General features: G+C 56.1%; 1 long non-coding RNA gene across 1 annotated transcript in view; it reads right to left on the bottom strand.

Annotated features, from left to right (window-relative positions):
* The window catches only part of LOC120601618 (uncharacterized), an 11,953-nt gene extending 9,390 nt beyond the window's left edge, over positions 1-2,563 (bottom strand). Inside the window, exon 1 of the long non-coding RNA XR_005652490.1 lies at positions 2,091-2,563. This is a non-coding gene — a long non-coding RNA (uncharacterized LOC120601618). The remainder of the gene's footprint in view (positions 1-2,090) is intronic.
* Between the last annotated feature and the right edge of the window lie 10,997 nt (positions 2,564-13,560).

Below are 13,560 nucleotides of genomic sequence, written 5' to 3'. Positions count from 1 at the left end.
TGACTGCCTGCCTGTGTGTGTCGTCTTGTGTGAACGTGTGTGCCCGTGTGAACATATGCCTGTGTGCGCACGTGTCCCTGTGTGAGTGTGGGTTCGTGTGCACTTGTATATGTGTGTATGCGTCTGTGTGTCTCTGGGCAATTCCAGGAGCTGTGTGCTGGTCTGACAGAGGCATCAGTGGGTGCACAAAAGGCCTGGGCTTGGGGAAGGGTCAAGCTGTCAGGGTTAGCAGGGCCCGACTGCACGAATGGGGAAACAGAGGCCTGGAGCGAGGCGGGGCCTTACTCAAAGTCATCCCACAAGTCAGTGGCACAGTGGTACCCAAGCCCAGGGCCTGGCTGATCAGCTCTCTCCCCCTCCGAGCTCCTCTGTGTTGTTTATAGCGATGGCAGACAGAATGTGCTGAGCTGGCACCTCTCATGTGACCTTCCCAGCAATCCTGTGCAGCAGATGGTGCTATCGGTCCCCTTTGCAGATGGGGAAACTGAGGCAACGAGTCCGGCTAGTAAGGAGCTGGAGCCTAACGCTGGCTTTAACACTTGCACCATGCTGCCCCCTGTGAAATCGTATGTGTGGGAGGTCCCCACCCGGTGATCTGGGGGTACCTGAAAGCTTCCCAGGCCCCAGGCACTGCCCATGCCCAGGCATCAGAGGGGTGTTTCACCAGAACATGGCTCCCTGTCTGCTTCCCTCCCAAACGGGACTGCTTTGCTGTGGCTCTTGCCTCCCTCACTTCACGTTCAGAGTCTGTCCCCAGCCACCCTGCCTGTCAGGGGGCTCCACAGGAAGCAAGGGAGCAGGCAGGCAGACTTCCAGGGTCCTGGTCTTCCCTGGGCTGGGGTCAGGCAATTTCTCATTTCTTCGTTTGTCCATCCAACACATGCTTAAGTGCCTACTGTGTGCCAGTCACTGTTCTTGACACTGGGGACTCTCTGAGTTTAGGAGGAGCTCATGCCACTCTGTTCTCAATTCTGGTCATTTCACCAAGGGTGGGGGCCTCTGGGTTCTAAAAGGGGGGGTTTCGTCTCTGTGTGTGCACACTCACTAGGGGTGGGGATCTGGGGGCACTTGTGCACAAAATCGGCTCGCCGCCGCCAGCCTTGCCACAGAGTTCCGGATGCGCAGGCTCGGGGGTGGGATGGGGCAGAAAAGAGCTGCGTTCTCTTTGGACTGGTGGAGAGCCAGCCTACATCTTTGCTTTTCTCTCCTTCTGGAACTTGTCCTCCTCCAGCCTCTAAGCCGAGTAATCCCAGGGGCCGGCCGATCCATCTTTCCCTGTGTTGAGCCAAAGCCATTCTCCCTCTCACATCCCCCCTGCTCCAGGCTGCCCTTCTGAGCACCCAGAACAAGCTGACTGTACCCTTCTCCACGCCCACATGGGGCTGGGCTGGAACTCACGATCCGGCCCTGTGCCCTGAGCCTTTTCTCCCCTCCCTGGGGACAGGAAGTACACTCTGAGACTCTCTGGAAAGAAAGTAATGTTTTCACTGGGCTTCAAAGGTCAAGGTGGCGTTTGCTACGTGGATGGTAGGCAGAAGGGAAGAGAGGCATCCAGGCAGAGGGAATGGCTCAGAGGGGTGGCTGCGACTCGTTCCAGGAACTGGAGCAGGCCACCGGCACGAGATGGGGGACACTGGGAGACTGATTTTCTCTTGCAGAGACTGAAGCAGTAAGGCCTCTTGGAAGGTTACTCAAAGGTGTGCCAGTCACTGTCCCCTCACGTGGTGGGCCACTGAGCTCCCATTCCCCTTCTGTCCGATGCGGAAAGCGACACTTTTTTCCTACTTGATTATATTTGGATTAAGAGACACCGTCCTTAAAGCACCTAGTATAGGGCCTGGTGCTCCTCCATGGGACAGTCTGTCCCCAAGAACATAGGGAGGCCCCTTGAGTAACTGTTCCCAGGCAGTTATTACCCCAGCATGGGATTTAAGGATCAGCCTGTGTCCCACAGCCCAGCCAGTGGGGAGGAGTTGGGTGAGGACAGACTCTGGGAGGAGCAGGGACAGGCTGAAACCATCATCTGTCAGGAAGGACTAAGACTCCAGCAAGAAGAGTGCCCCGAAGACTCCATGGCCCCACATGCTCACCCCGAGTAGATCTGAGATGGATCCGCCAGATCACTGGTCACTCAAACAGCCGAGAGCTGGGCGCCAGGCCCACCGATCCCGCTCATTCCTGCCGCAGCCTCCCATGGCTGTCTGCCTCCAGGCTCCCTGCTTTCCTTTGAACATTTCCTCTTTTTTTTTTTTTTTTAATTGAATGTACAAGGCCAAAAAACAAAACAAAACAAGACAAAACAGAAAAAACCACCCAACCTTTTAAAGGAAGCACTGTCAAGGGTCATGCAATGCATCCTGACCCTGTGCTTCTAGTTTTTTGTATGTATGTTTTCAAGACATCTCTCTGCCTATAGAACTGTCTTTCTAAACCTCCCATAGCATGATGTCCACCTTTGCTCAAAGACCTTCAATGGCTCCCCGTTTCTGTAGAGCAGAGGTAGCTAAGGCCTTGGCAGCCCAAAGCCAGCCTCAGCCACACCATTCTCGCTTGTCCCCTATCGCCCCCCCCCCCATCACTTAGCTTGGTACATCCTCCTCTACGCCAATATGGTTTTGCTCCCACAGCCGGGCTCCAGGAATCGCCAGCCACCACTAGATTCCTCTTCAGACTGCTCAAGACCAGCTCTCGGCCACCCCTTGCCTTCTGTGCTTTCCCCCAGCTCTCTCTCTCTCTCCTCTCCCTTTCACCACGCTGGAAACCCCACTCTCTCTCGTGGTCCCTCCACCACACTGCTAGTATTTTATGGTCGTACTTTTCAAGTCTAACTTTCCCGGGGGTCTCGTTGGAGTCTTGTGTCCTCACTCAGTTTTGAGCTTCTCAAAGGCCAGGCCACATGTCATATTTATTGCCGCCTCCTTTTATGTCTTACACATAGTAGGTGCTTAAAATGTTTTATTTTTTAAAACATTCAACTTGCTTTTCTTCAGGGATTCAGGCTCCAAGCCAGCAGATCAGGGCTTGAATCCTGACTCTCTCATTTCCTGGCTGTGTGTCCTTAAGGAAGTGAATCGGCCTCTCTGAGCCTCGATTACTTTATCTGGAAAATAAAGTTAATAAAACCTCCCTCCGAGAGTAACAGTGAGATACGTGTATGCAAAACACCCAGCACTGGCCTGAAGCTGACATGTTCTCATTAGTGTGACTCAGTTTTGTGTTTTCGGTCTCATTCAAACTTCTCCAAGATCACCTGTGCAGTCTGGGGCAGTGCTGGGACTCGACTCCCATCTCCTTCCAACTCCAATGGTCCTTGCTTCCCTCTGGTGAGCGAGGGTCACAGGCCACTTTTGCAGATTGGGAGAACAAAGTCCAGTGTTGGGCACCCAGGGTCACACAGCCCCGTGATTGAAGCAAAAGTCAGCCTCTTTGCCAGGTCCCCAGGTGGCTTTTTCAGGCCACCTAATGACGCCTCCACAGCCCCATTGAGACCCACCATCTAACCAGGGGCCTCTGCTCCTCCTGGTGGCCAAGGAATCAGCTAAGGGGGCCCCTACAAGCGGGATAGTCACTAAAGCAAACAGCCCCCACTTATGCGGTGCGAGAAGCTGTACTAAGTGCTCACGGCCACCCTATTATCCCATCTTCTGGGGACGCTCACCCAGAATCCCAGGGTACAGGTCTTGCTAAAGGGCACATCTAGCACTGCTCCTGCCTGACCACCAGGGACAAGGGCTGTGTTGGAGGCCAGGTGCTCTCCGGGGCCCAGGGTGCTTCCCGGGTCCCCGAGAACATCTGGGGGTGCCTCCCCAGCCCCGGCCCCACAAAGCCTGCTCAACTTCATCTCTGAGCCCCACCCTAACTCTTCCCAGCTTTGCCAGGGAGACTGGAAATTTCTGCTCAGCAGCTTCTCGGGTGATTTCCACACTGCTCGGCGGGGGGCGGGGGTGGGGTGGGGAGGAGGCGCAGGCTGCTCTGAATCCTCACGGCTCTGCCTTATGCTTGAGGGGAGCCGGGAGGGGAGGGAGCTCGCTAGGCCTCTGTGAGTCCCTCAGAAATAACAAAAACAATCAGCTCCAACAACAGTGACCCACATTGACTGCTTGCTTACTGTGCGGCAGGCCCCGTGCGAAGTCAAGACTGGCATGGCCTCACGGAACCTTCCAGCACACAGGCGAGGCTGGCACTGTTACTCACCCATCCCACAGCTGAATGAGAGAGGCTCAGAGTGGTGAAAGCAGCCACCCCAGGCTACATAGCGGGGAGCCAGGCACGTAGATCCAGGTCACTAACTGGCTGGGAGCAGGCGGGGCTGGACGGGCCAGGTGGTGGCTGAGGGCGAGGAAGCACTGGGGTCCCTACAGGAAGCTGAGGTACGAAGAAGCAAACCATGGCCTGACCAGAAATCCTGCAGTCCAGTGGAAGGCATGTTTGGAACCAGGGTCTCTGTTAGCATCTAGGACGGTCCTCATGGGGTACACTGAGTCCCCCTGGAGACCTCAAGGGGTCTGGAAACTTCTCTCTACCGCTGGTCCTGGTAAGCCAATAATTCCAGACACGTCCCACTCCTGCCTGGCCCTGGGGCCGGGGTTGTCTGGCACTGCGCGTCAGTGGGCAGGCACGCTCACTGCCCTCCTGAGGCTCCTGGCATAGCGCCCCCGTCAAATTCAGCCAGTGGCTAAGGTGCCCCTGCTGTGCGCCTGGCTCTGAGCCCCCAGGGTTGTCACCAGGCCCAAAGGCACAACTCTCGGGGAGTGGGGGTGCAGGCAAAAAAAAAAAATGGAGTGGGGATCAGACACCCTGGGAAGCCAGCTGAGCAACCCGCAGCAGTAATGGCCCTCACTGGGCTCAGGTCCCCCACCGTTAAATGGGCACGGCGGTCTCTACCCTCCCAGGCAGTTGAGGTTTCAGTGAGCTCCTGAGGAGCAGCACAGGGGGACAAAGGGGCCCACCCTAGGCCTCGCTCCCCGCTGCCCCGCACCCCCACCTCCGGCGCTGTTCCCCTCCCCGGGCCCGGCCGCCCGCCGACGGCGATGCGTGCAGGGCGCGGCGGCGGCGGCGCGGGGCCCAGGCGCCCAGTTCAGCGGAAAGGAATGTCTTGCTCAGCGGGGGAGGCCGCGGTTCCTGAAGCCGAGTAAACCCCGCCGCCCTCCCCGGGCCTCATTTGTCGAGGCTCTGAAGCCGGGCTCGTTACGCCAGCCGGGCCGCTCGCGGGGCCGCGGCCTGACTCACCCTCGGCCCCCGCCGCCGCCTCCAGCCCCCGCCCGGCCGCCACCACGAGACCCTCTCCGACGCTGCCCAGAGCTGGCGACAGTCTCCAAACCGGGGTGCACGCGCCCCTGCCCCCCAGTCCCCACGCCACTGCGGAGCGCCCTCCCCTCCGGTCCCCTCCGGTCCCCTCCCCGCCCCGCGCCGCCCGCCCGCCCGCTCCCTCCCCTCCCCTCTCCATAACTCAAAAGCTTGTCAAGCTGGTTCCAGACTCCTGGCGCCGGGCTCCGCTCCAGGACAGAAAAAAAGGAAGAAGAAGAAGGGGAAAAGCCGGCGCGAGGGAGCGAGAGGGCCAGAGCAAAAGGCCGGCGGAGCGAAACTGTGCCACTTACGTGCAGAGCACAGCGGACCCTGCCCCACCCCGCCCCCCACCCCTCACGGGGAGCCCCCCGCACCCTGGGGGCGCAGAGGGCGCACGCAACACAGATCCATTATTTATGGTCGAGTCAATTATTCAGCTGCCGGGGAAAGAGCCGGGGGGCGGGTAAGGCTGGGCTGGGGAGGGGGAGGCGGCTTCGGAGACCACCCGGCCGGAGGTCGCGGCTCTCCCGCAGGGCCTCGGGAGTCGGGAGGTGTCCCCACGCCGGGGTCCCGTTGTGAGAAAGCTGCCTCGGAGTGGGCTCCGGGCAGAGCGTGAGGAAACCTGCGGAAGCGGGAGAGAGAAGGCTCAGAAGGAGCTGGCGGGGGGAGGGGGGCGGGGGACGTGGGTAGAGCCTGGCCTGCGAATTCTTCATTCCCATCTTTCTTACGAGCCCACTTGGTGCCGCTGAGCCCACAGAAGATGGATGGTGGTAGGAAAGGGTTAATTTAAGAGCAGGAATTTGGAGTTAGAGCTGGGTCCGAATCCTTGTTTGTATTACATTCCCCCCTGCTGTGTGCCCTTAGGCAACGGACTTGCCCTCTCTGAGCCTCCACTTCCTCCTCTGCAGGATGGAGAGGAACGGAGGACTTCGAGGAGGCGAGGATTCGGTGAAATCGGGCACTTGGACAGGGCCTAGCACAGAACGGGGGTGGGAGGTGGATCCTCTCCCAATACCCTTCCCTCCCTCCCCACCCCCTTTCAACTGTGGGTCCTGGATAAGCAGCATCCTCCCATGGTTTCAGACACTTGAAGGTCATTTTCAAAGCCAAGTCAACTCCATGGCCTCTGCCCAGGGCCCTCATCTCTGGCTGGCTTCTCACCACCAGCCTGGCCCTCCAAAGGCTAGTGCATAAGGCAGCCGGAGGGGTCTGCCCGAGGCTGGCTCTAATCTGCTTGCACCCCGCCTCCTCCTCCCTCCTCCCCAGCCTCTTCCTTATTTCGTGTCCTCCATTCTTCTTCCAGCCTGCTCCTCCTTACTTCCCATCCGGGCTAGAGAGGTTTGGAGCTCTGAGGTCTTGGGGACAGAGACTGTCCGAATAAGAGGGGGCTCAGCTCTCAGGAGGTCCTGGCAGTCCCCAGACGAACTTTGCCACTGTCCAGGGTGCCACTTTGTTCTTCCAAGGCTCAGAAGCTAAGGAGGCTTCTGATTCCAGACACAGGCTCGACAAGGGGTTCTTACCAAATCCTGCAACAGCTATATTAGGTGGGCCTGGGCAGATCCAAGTTTTGGGGGGCCCGAAGCTTTTCCAGTCTTGAGGACCCTCATTAAGAAAAACGATGCAAAGTTATGAATGCACGATTAAGCCCAGGGCCTTGCCAAGAGTCCTTGGGGCTAAAACTTTATTAGCTTCTTGGTAAATCACCTCTGCAGGTGGGTGACACAATAGTCATCCCTTTGCAGAGGTGGAAATAAAGCTTAGAACAGGGAAATCGCTGGCCTAAGGTTACACAGATAGAAAGGACAAAGCTGGGATTCAAGCCCAGCTCTTGCTCAATAGGCAGCACCATGAACTGCCTCAGTGCACATGTAACCTGACTGCCTCATCCGCTCCATGCCACATATCACCTGTCCCCATCACGAGTCCAGCGCAGGCAAGGTCAGGGAGAACAACCTTTGCCTCCAGGCCAGCCTGTGCCCATCCCTCCCAAGGCCTTCATGTCCCAAGACGCCAGCCTAGGACAACAGCCACACGGTACCAGGAGGAAGGTGTCTTCTAACCTTTTAATTCCCGCAGCTGTACCTGGTCATTCCAGAACTCAGGCTCCTCAACTCTCCCTATTAGGTGGTGAGCTCCTTGGGGGCAGGGGTGGTTCTGTCTTCTTTGGCATAGCATTCCAGCTCTCCACACAGGACAGGCATGGAGCAGTCAGCGCATTCAGCAGTAACATCTATCCCCAGCTTGGGGCCTGGGGTAAGTCAGGAGCAGGAGAGACATTGTTAAACTGCAGAATCCCGGGCCTCTCCAGATCCACTGAATCAGGCTCTCTGAGCAGAGGTCCTGGGACTCTGCATCTTATAACTCTCTCAGGTGCATCTCAAGCTCAGTAGAGTTTGAGATTCACTTAGCCAGGAGCCAGAAAGGGCCAGAACTGTGTCTGGATGAAGCCCCTCTCGCAAAGGGGATGCATCTCTTCTAATTCTGGCTGACGTGACCAGTGTCCCTAGCTCATCTTCCTGCTGAGAGCTAATTGTTTCTAACACTGATTAAAGACCTACTGTGTGCCTGGGACCCGATCTGAGGCCGTATTGCGAGAACAGCCAGAGATGAGCGCTGATACACCAGCCTGTTCGTGACTTGAGAAATCAAACACCCTTTAGTCACTACAGGGACCTCGAGCGAAGACGTGCAACAAAATCAGGCAACAGACCCCAAAGTAATCTAATCAAGCCGGCCTCTTCTTGCTATCTTTGCGCTCAGTTCCAAATGATGTGTTTGGTAGAGGGATTTGATGCGTTTGCTTCAGGCAAATCTTTGCCTTTTGTCTCCCCGCAGTTCTGTTACAAAAGAAAAGGAGCCAGGCCAGCAAGAGGAGAGAACCAGGGCTATTGGTGGGCGGGGCGGGCGCTGCAGGCCGGCGTGGTTCCCTGGGCTTATCTGCAGGGCTGTGGCACGATGTTTTTCCTGAGTCAAATGCAGCCTAACTCTTCCCTCTTCCAGGAGGGCGATAAAAGGCATGGCAGAGATTTCAGGTGGGGAGGAGCTGATTTAGTGGCCACTGATCCTGGTGCCTGAGGGGCTAGCCGAGACACAGGGGGTGGACTTGTTCTGGGAGGACCCAGAAGGCAGAACCAGGGGAGGTCACCCAGAGAGGTTGGTTTGGCCTTACAAGATAAACTATCTAATATTCAGGGCAGCCTTGTAGGTAGTGAGTGTCCCATGTGGGGAGATGTTCAAGGACGGGCAGTGTGTGTGCGCGCGCGCGCGCGTGTGTGTGTGTGTGTGTACATACAGAACCATGAAAGGATTGGCTTAGGCAACTTTGAGATATTTTTCAATGTCGAGACTCTGGAAATTTCCATTTCTAATTTCACTGGCCAGCCCAAGTGTGGCTGATGGGAAAAATGAACAGAGAGGAAAGGGAGCAGGTGAAGGGGCCCAGATGGGCAACCCACAGACCCTTCCGAGGTACCCAGGGGCACTGAACCAAGCCCCCCGCCCTTGGCCTTCCAACAGAACTGCCGTTTTTTGACGTTTCAATGTGTTCCTTTCTCTTGCAATCACCTGTAAATGCCCATTATCCTTTCATTATAGTGATTAATAATAATATTACTTATAATTGACAATCAATAACCGCAATGCCCATAGCATGAACTGAGCACTTACTGAGACAGGCTCTATTCTGAGCACTTTATGTGTATAAATGCTTGCCAATGACACGAGAGTCCTATGAGTAATGTCCTTACTTTTACTATCATTCCCGTTTTATAGATGAGGACACTAAGGCTCAGGGAGTTGACATACGAAGCCCTAGGACTCAGAGCCAGGCTCGGAAAGGGAACTGGGAAAGGCCGACGGAGGCCCGAGGAGAAGCTCACTGCCCTGCAACATGGGGCTGCTTCTGCCCTCAATGACGGGGGACGCTGGGCCTTCCCATTCCCAACCTCGGGGGCACAGGGCAGTAGAACTCAGAATGGGAATGGGAAGAGGGGTCCATCTTCTCCAACTCCCTCATTTTACACCAAGGAAGCAGGTATCAGAGAGAGGAAGCGATGTCTCGAGGTAATCAGCAAGTCCAGTGGCCACCGGGTCTCCTGTGTCCTTCACATGGGTTTCTCCTACTGCGCTCCCACATTCCACTCCTCTTTCAAGCTATTTTTCATATTAGTAGTAGCCTGTGACTATGAAAACATGATTAAAGGAACGAGAAGATCTGCCACGTGATGAACGATTACTATGTGCCAGGTTATGACAGGTACACAGGTTGTTTTCTCACCTGTAAAACGGGGATGATCGCGATGCCTCCCCTGCTTACCTCACAGGAAGGGGTCAAGGTTATGGCCACCGTGGATATGAAGTGGCACGTTGTAAACTGGAAGACAATGTCAATGCGATCATCTGCGAATGTTGGGCATAGGAACCGGAAGTGAGGGCTGTGACGCTCACGGGAAAAGCGAGTGGCACGTAGGGCCCAGAGGCAGTCAGTTCTTCCAGGGTTACGTCCTCCCTAGAAAGCACCGGGCCACCATGCATTTCTTCATCTATCTGCCCCAAAATCATATACCGAGCATCCGCTGTGTGCCGCAGTACGTTCAGCCCAGCAGCTTTGAGCACGGGTTCTGGGATCAACCAAATCCAGGTCTGAGTTCGAGTCCTGGCTTCACCGCTGCCAAGTAACCATGGACGTCCCTCTTGGAGCCTCGGTGTCTCATGAGGATGCAGCCCAGTTACTCTAGCAGAACCCAAGGAACAGGAGTTAGAGGAGAGAGGGGCTGATTTTCTTCGTGTTTCAGTCTAGGGGCCTCTGCTCAGGAGCCAGTCCAAGGCCCGGGCTCCTTGTGCCTTTCCCATCCCGTGGGAGATTGCTTCCAACCACAGGGTCAGAGATGGCCACCGCCTCCCCCTATCCATTCTTTCCCAGGTGTTTGGGGGGGACCAAGGAGGTAGAAATCGCAACTTCCTTTGAAGGGCAAGCTGAAAGGTATGTAGATCACCTCTCTTGTGCCCCATTGGCTAGAACTAATCACATGACCACACTTAGCTGCAAGGGAGACTAGGAAATGTAGTATTTAGCCTGGCAATGGCGAGCCTTATTAAAACTCAGGAATGCGTGTTCAGTTCCTAAAGGGAAGATGGCAGAATGCATACTCGGCAATAGCCAGCAGCCTCTGCCCTGTACAATTCAGGGATATGATTCGGGAAGGTGCTCAGCACAGGGCCAGGTGCATGGCTGATGCTCAGGAAGTATGCGCTGTTATCATTGGTATCACAGGTAAGTCCTTTACACTTTCCCAAGGGTTACAGGGACCCACTGAGCCCTGAGGCCTGAGCCCTGGGACCGCTCTGACTGCTTGGTGGGGCCCCCTATCCACGTCCTGCATCCTCTAGGTGATGAGAAGCACCGAGACACAGCAGCCCCAGCCCAACCCCTCAGGGCCCACACCCCAGGCCATGGAGGATCTCGGCCTCGTCTCTCCCTTCAAAGAAAAATACAGGAAATCTGCCTTGTCTTTGGGGCTCGGGGCCCATAAGGAGAGAAGGTGACATGGGGACCTTGCAGCCCTGCCCACGGCTGCCTCCACAGAGCGTGGCGACCTCTGCCACCCTAGGGGAAGAGGTCGGGGTCCACCTTGCGGCTCTCAGGCTCTCAAACGCTGGTCGGAGGACCTGGCAAGCGTCTTTGCTTCTCCTAGTGCAGCACCAGCTGATTTGAGCTCAGAAATATTCCCTCCCTAAGTATTTCCTCTGGAATGGAAGTTCTTCCCAGCCCAAGGAGAACTGATGAGTGACACAGCAAGGAGGAATATGACCTCCAGTGGGCACCATGTCCCTGTGGGTCCCCGCACCCCTAGCAGAAGGATCTCTTCTCCTGCAGATGCTGGATTCAGCGTCAGGAGCTGAGACCCCCACATCAGACAGATCCTGACTCTGCCTCTTAGCAGCTGTGTGAGCCGATCTCTCCAGTTACACGGGGACAAGCAGGGCATCTGTATCTCCATTTATTGGAAATATTTATAAAATAATCCATGCGAGGTGCTGTGGAGAGAAAGGCCTCCATGAACGGTGCCTGCTCAGATCGGGGTTATGACTATTATTCTCTTCCATTCGTTCCAGTCCCTGACTGTCTTCCACCTGTCCACACCTCCCTGCTAGTGACGCCTTCCAGCCCACAGTCCGCACGCCGAGCCTTTTCTTAGGTCCCCAGTCTGGGCAGGTCCCTGCCTCTGCTAGCTTTGCCCTCCAGCTTTTTATTTCCCAGCACTTTGCACGATGGATTCATTATGGGGGTGGAGCAGTGCCCTACAGATCAGGAGTCCTGGGGCAGCAGGAACTGATTATCCCATTCACCCAGTGCCCGGCACAGGGCACAGCGCGGTGAGGATTCTAGTAATTGCTTGTGAAAAGAACGAATGGATGAATCGATGGACGGAAGGGTGAGTGATAAGGCATTTTGCCATCAGCCCGAGAATGCGTGTTTTAGAGCAGAGTTTACAAACTTGAAAAGACTCCGATTGGAATCTCACCTTTGTCGCCGAGTTGCTGGGTGACCAGAGGCAAGACTCTTCTTCCTGAGCCACAGTGTCCTCATCTGGACAATGAGGCTGGCAACACCTTCGTGGAGAATGGCGAGGCGTCACTGAGAGGATGGGGAAATGACGCAGAAATGCTGAGCACTCAGCTCATAGTCACTGCTCAGTAAGCGCCAGCTCTAGTAACGGCCATAGTGACATTAACATCCTCCTTGAAACAGCAAGGTGTGCTCTGCACTTTTATGTCAAAATCCTCTGGACTGACCCACTCTTTTTGACTACTAGAAATGCCAGGAATGGCTGATAAAAGCTTCTACTCATTCATTCATTCATTCATTCATGCACATGGTGAATCAGCACACATTTCCTGAGTGTCCTCTGGATGCCAGGCCTGAGGCTGGATGGTGGTGGTTGGGGGCAGAAAGGAGGGTCCTGTACCAAATAGAAAACCATCAAGTTCATCCTCTGTGCAAAGGAAGTGGCTGAGACCCTCTGCCTGCATCCTGTCATCCCCCCACCCCCCATGGCTGGTCCATCTGTGTCCTTTTCCTGTGCCTCTTTCATCCCGCCCGGGTGGAGGTTCTGTGCCCCCCACCCCACCTGCAGCCATTTCCTGCCCTTCTGTCATCTGCTTCCTTTGATCCCTTTGTCAAGAGACTCTTGGAAGCTTCTGAACCGTTGGCAACCCTGGCAACCTCCTCTGAGGGGCTGGGCCTGGCCTGCTGACCCTGAAGAGGCTGGGTCCAAAGTGGGCTTCTCTTGGGATGCTGCTCTGGGAGGCAGATGGCTTCTGGCCCCATTCATTCGTTCACTCACTCACAGGTCCCACAAAGCAAACAAGATACTCAGTCTCTGCCCTGGGCACGAATCTGTTTACTCCTCACTCTGCCCCTAAGAGGTGGGTCCTCCCCATTTCATAGATGAGAACACGGAGGCACCGAGAGATGGAGTTTGTCCCGGGCCCCACAGCTATGAACTTTGTTTGCCTGGCTTCAGCCCCTGCAATGCTCTGTCCCTTGGTGAATGAATGGGGTTTGGGGCGGGGGAGCTCTAGGCATCAGGACCCTGGACCCCCTCTGCTGCACCAAGTGGGGGATCTGCCTTTTCCCTGTTCTGGCCTCACAGGATCTACCTGGGTGGCCAGGTGCTTTACGCTCCTCCTCCGGAGGGTGGGACACAGGAAGGAGAGTGGAGGCCTACCTTCAAGGGACGAGGGACGTCCTTCAGAGGACAGCTGTGCAGACGCTGGGAGCCACCTGCCCTCTGCCGCACCCCCCCTCCTGGAGCCCCTGGGGCCCTTCCGAAAGCAGAGGCGGCCGATCCATCCATCCATTCATCTGTCGTTCACTCACTTACTCACTCACTCACTCATTGGGCAACAGAATACACAGGTGAGCAAGACAGGCCCCATGTCTGTCCTCAGGGAGCTTCTTGAAGGGCAGCCAAAGACACACGGAGAATGGGTGAATGAGGTAGTTTGGGCTGAATAAGCGCTGTGAAGGCTGTGGTCATGAAGAGGAAGGCAGGGGAATGGGCTGGGGACCTCCCCGAGGAGGCGACACCTGAGCTGAGACCTGAAGGGTCCATAAGAAGAGTCCCCAGGAGGGCTGGGGAAAGCGGTTCCAAGTGTCCCACGGGAACTGCAAAGGCCTGGAGGGGGCGCAGAGGTGAGGCTGCCGTGAGAGGTCGCAGGGACGAGGGGAGGAGGGCGAGTGACCGGAGATGACCTCAGCAGGGGCTGGAG

This window comes from Pteropus medius, unplaced genomic scaffold (assembly GCF_902729225.1).
Source record: "Pteropus medius unplaced genomic scaffold, Ma_sr-lr_union100, whole genome shotgun sequence".
Lineage (NCBI taxonomy): Eukaryota > Metazoa > Chordata > Mammalia > Chiroptera > Pteropodidae > Pteropus > Pteropus medius.
This window is presented reverse-complemented; position numbering and strand designations above follow the sequence as displayed.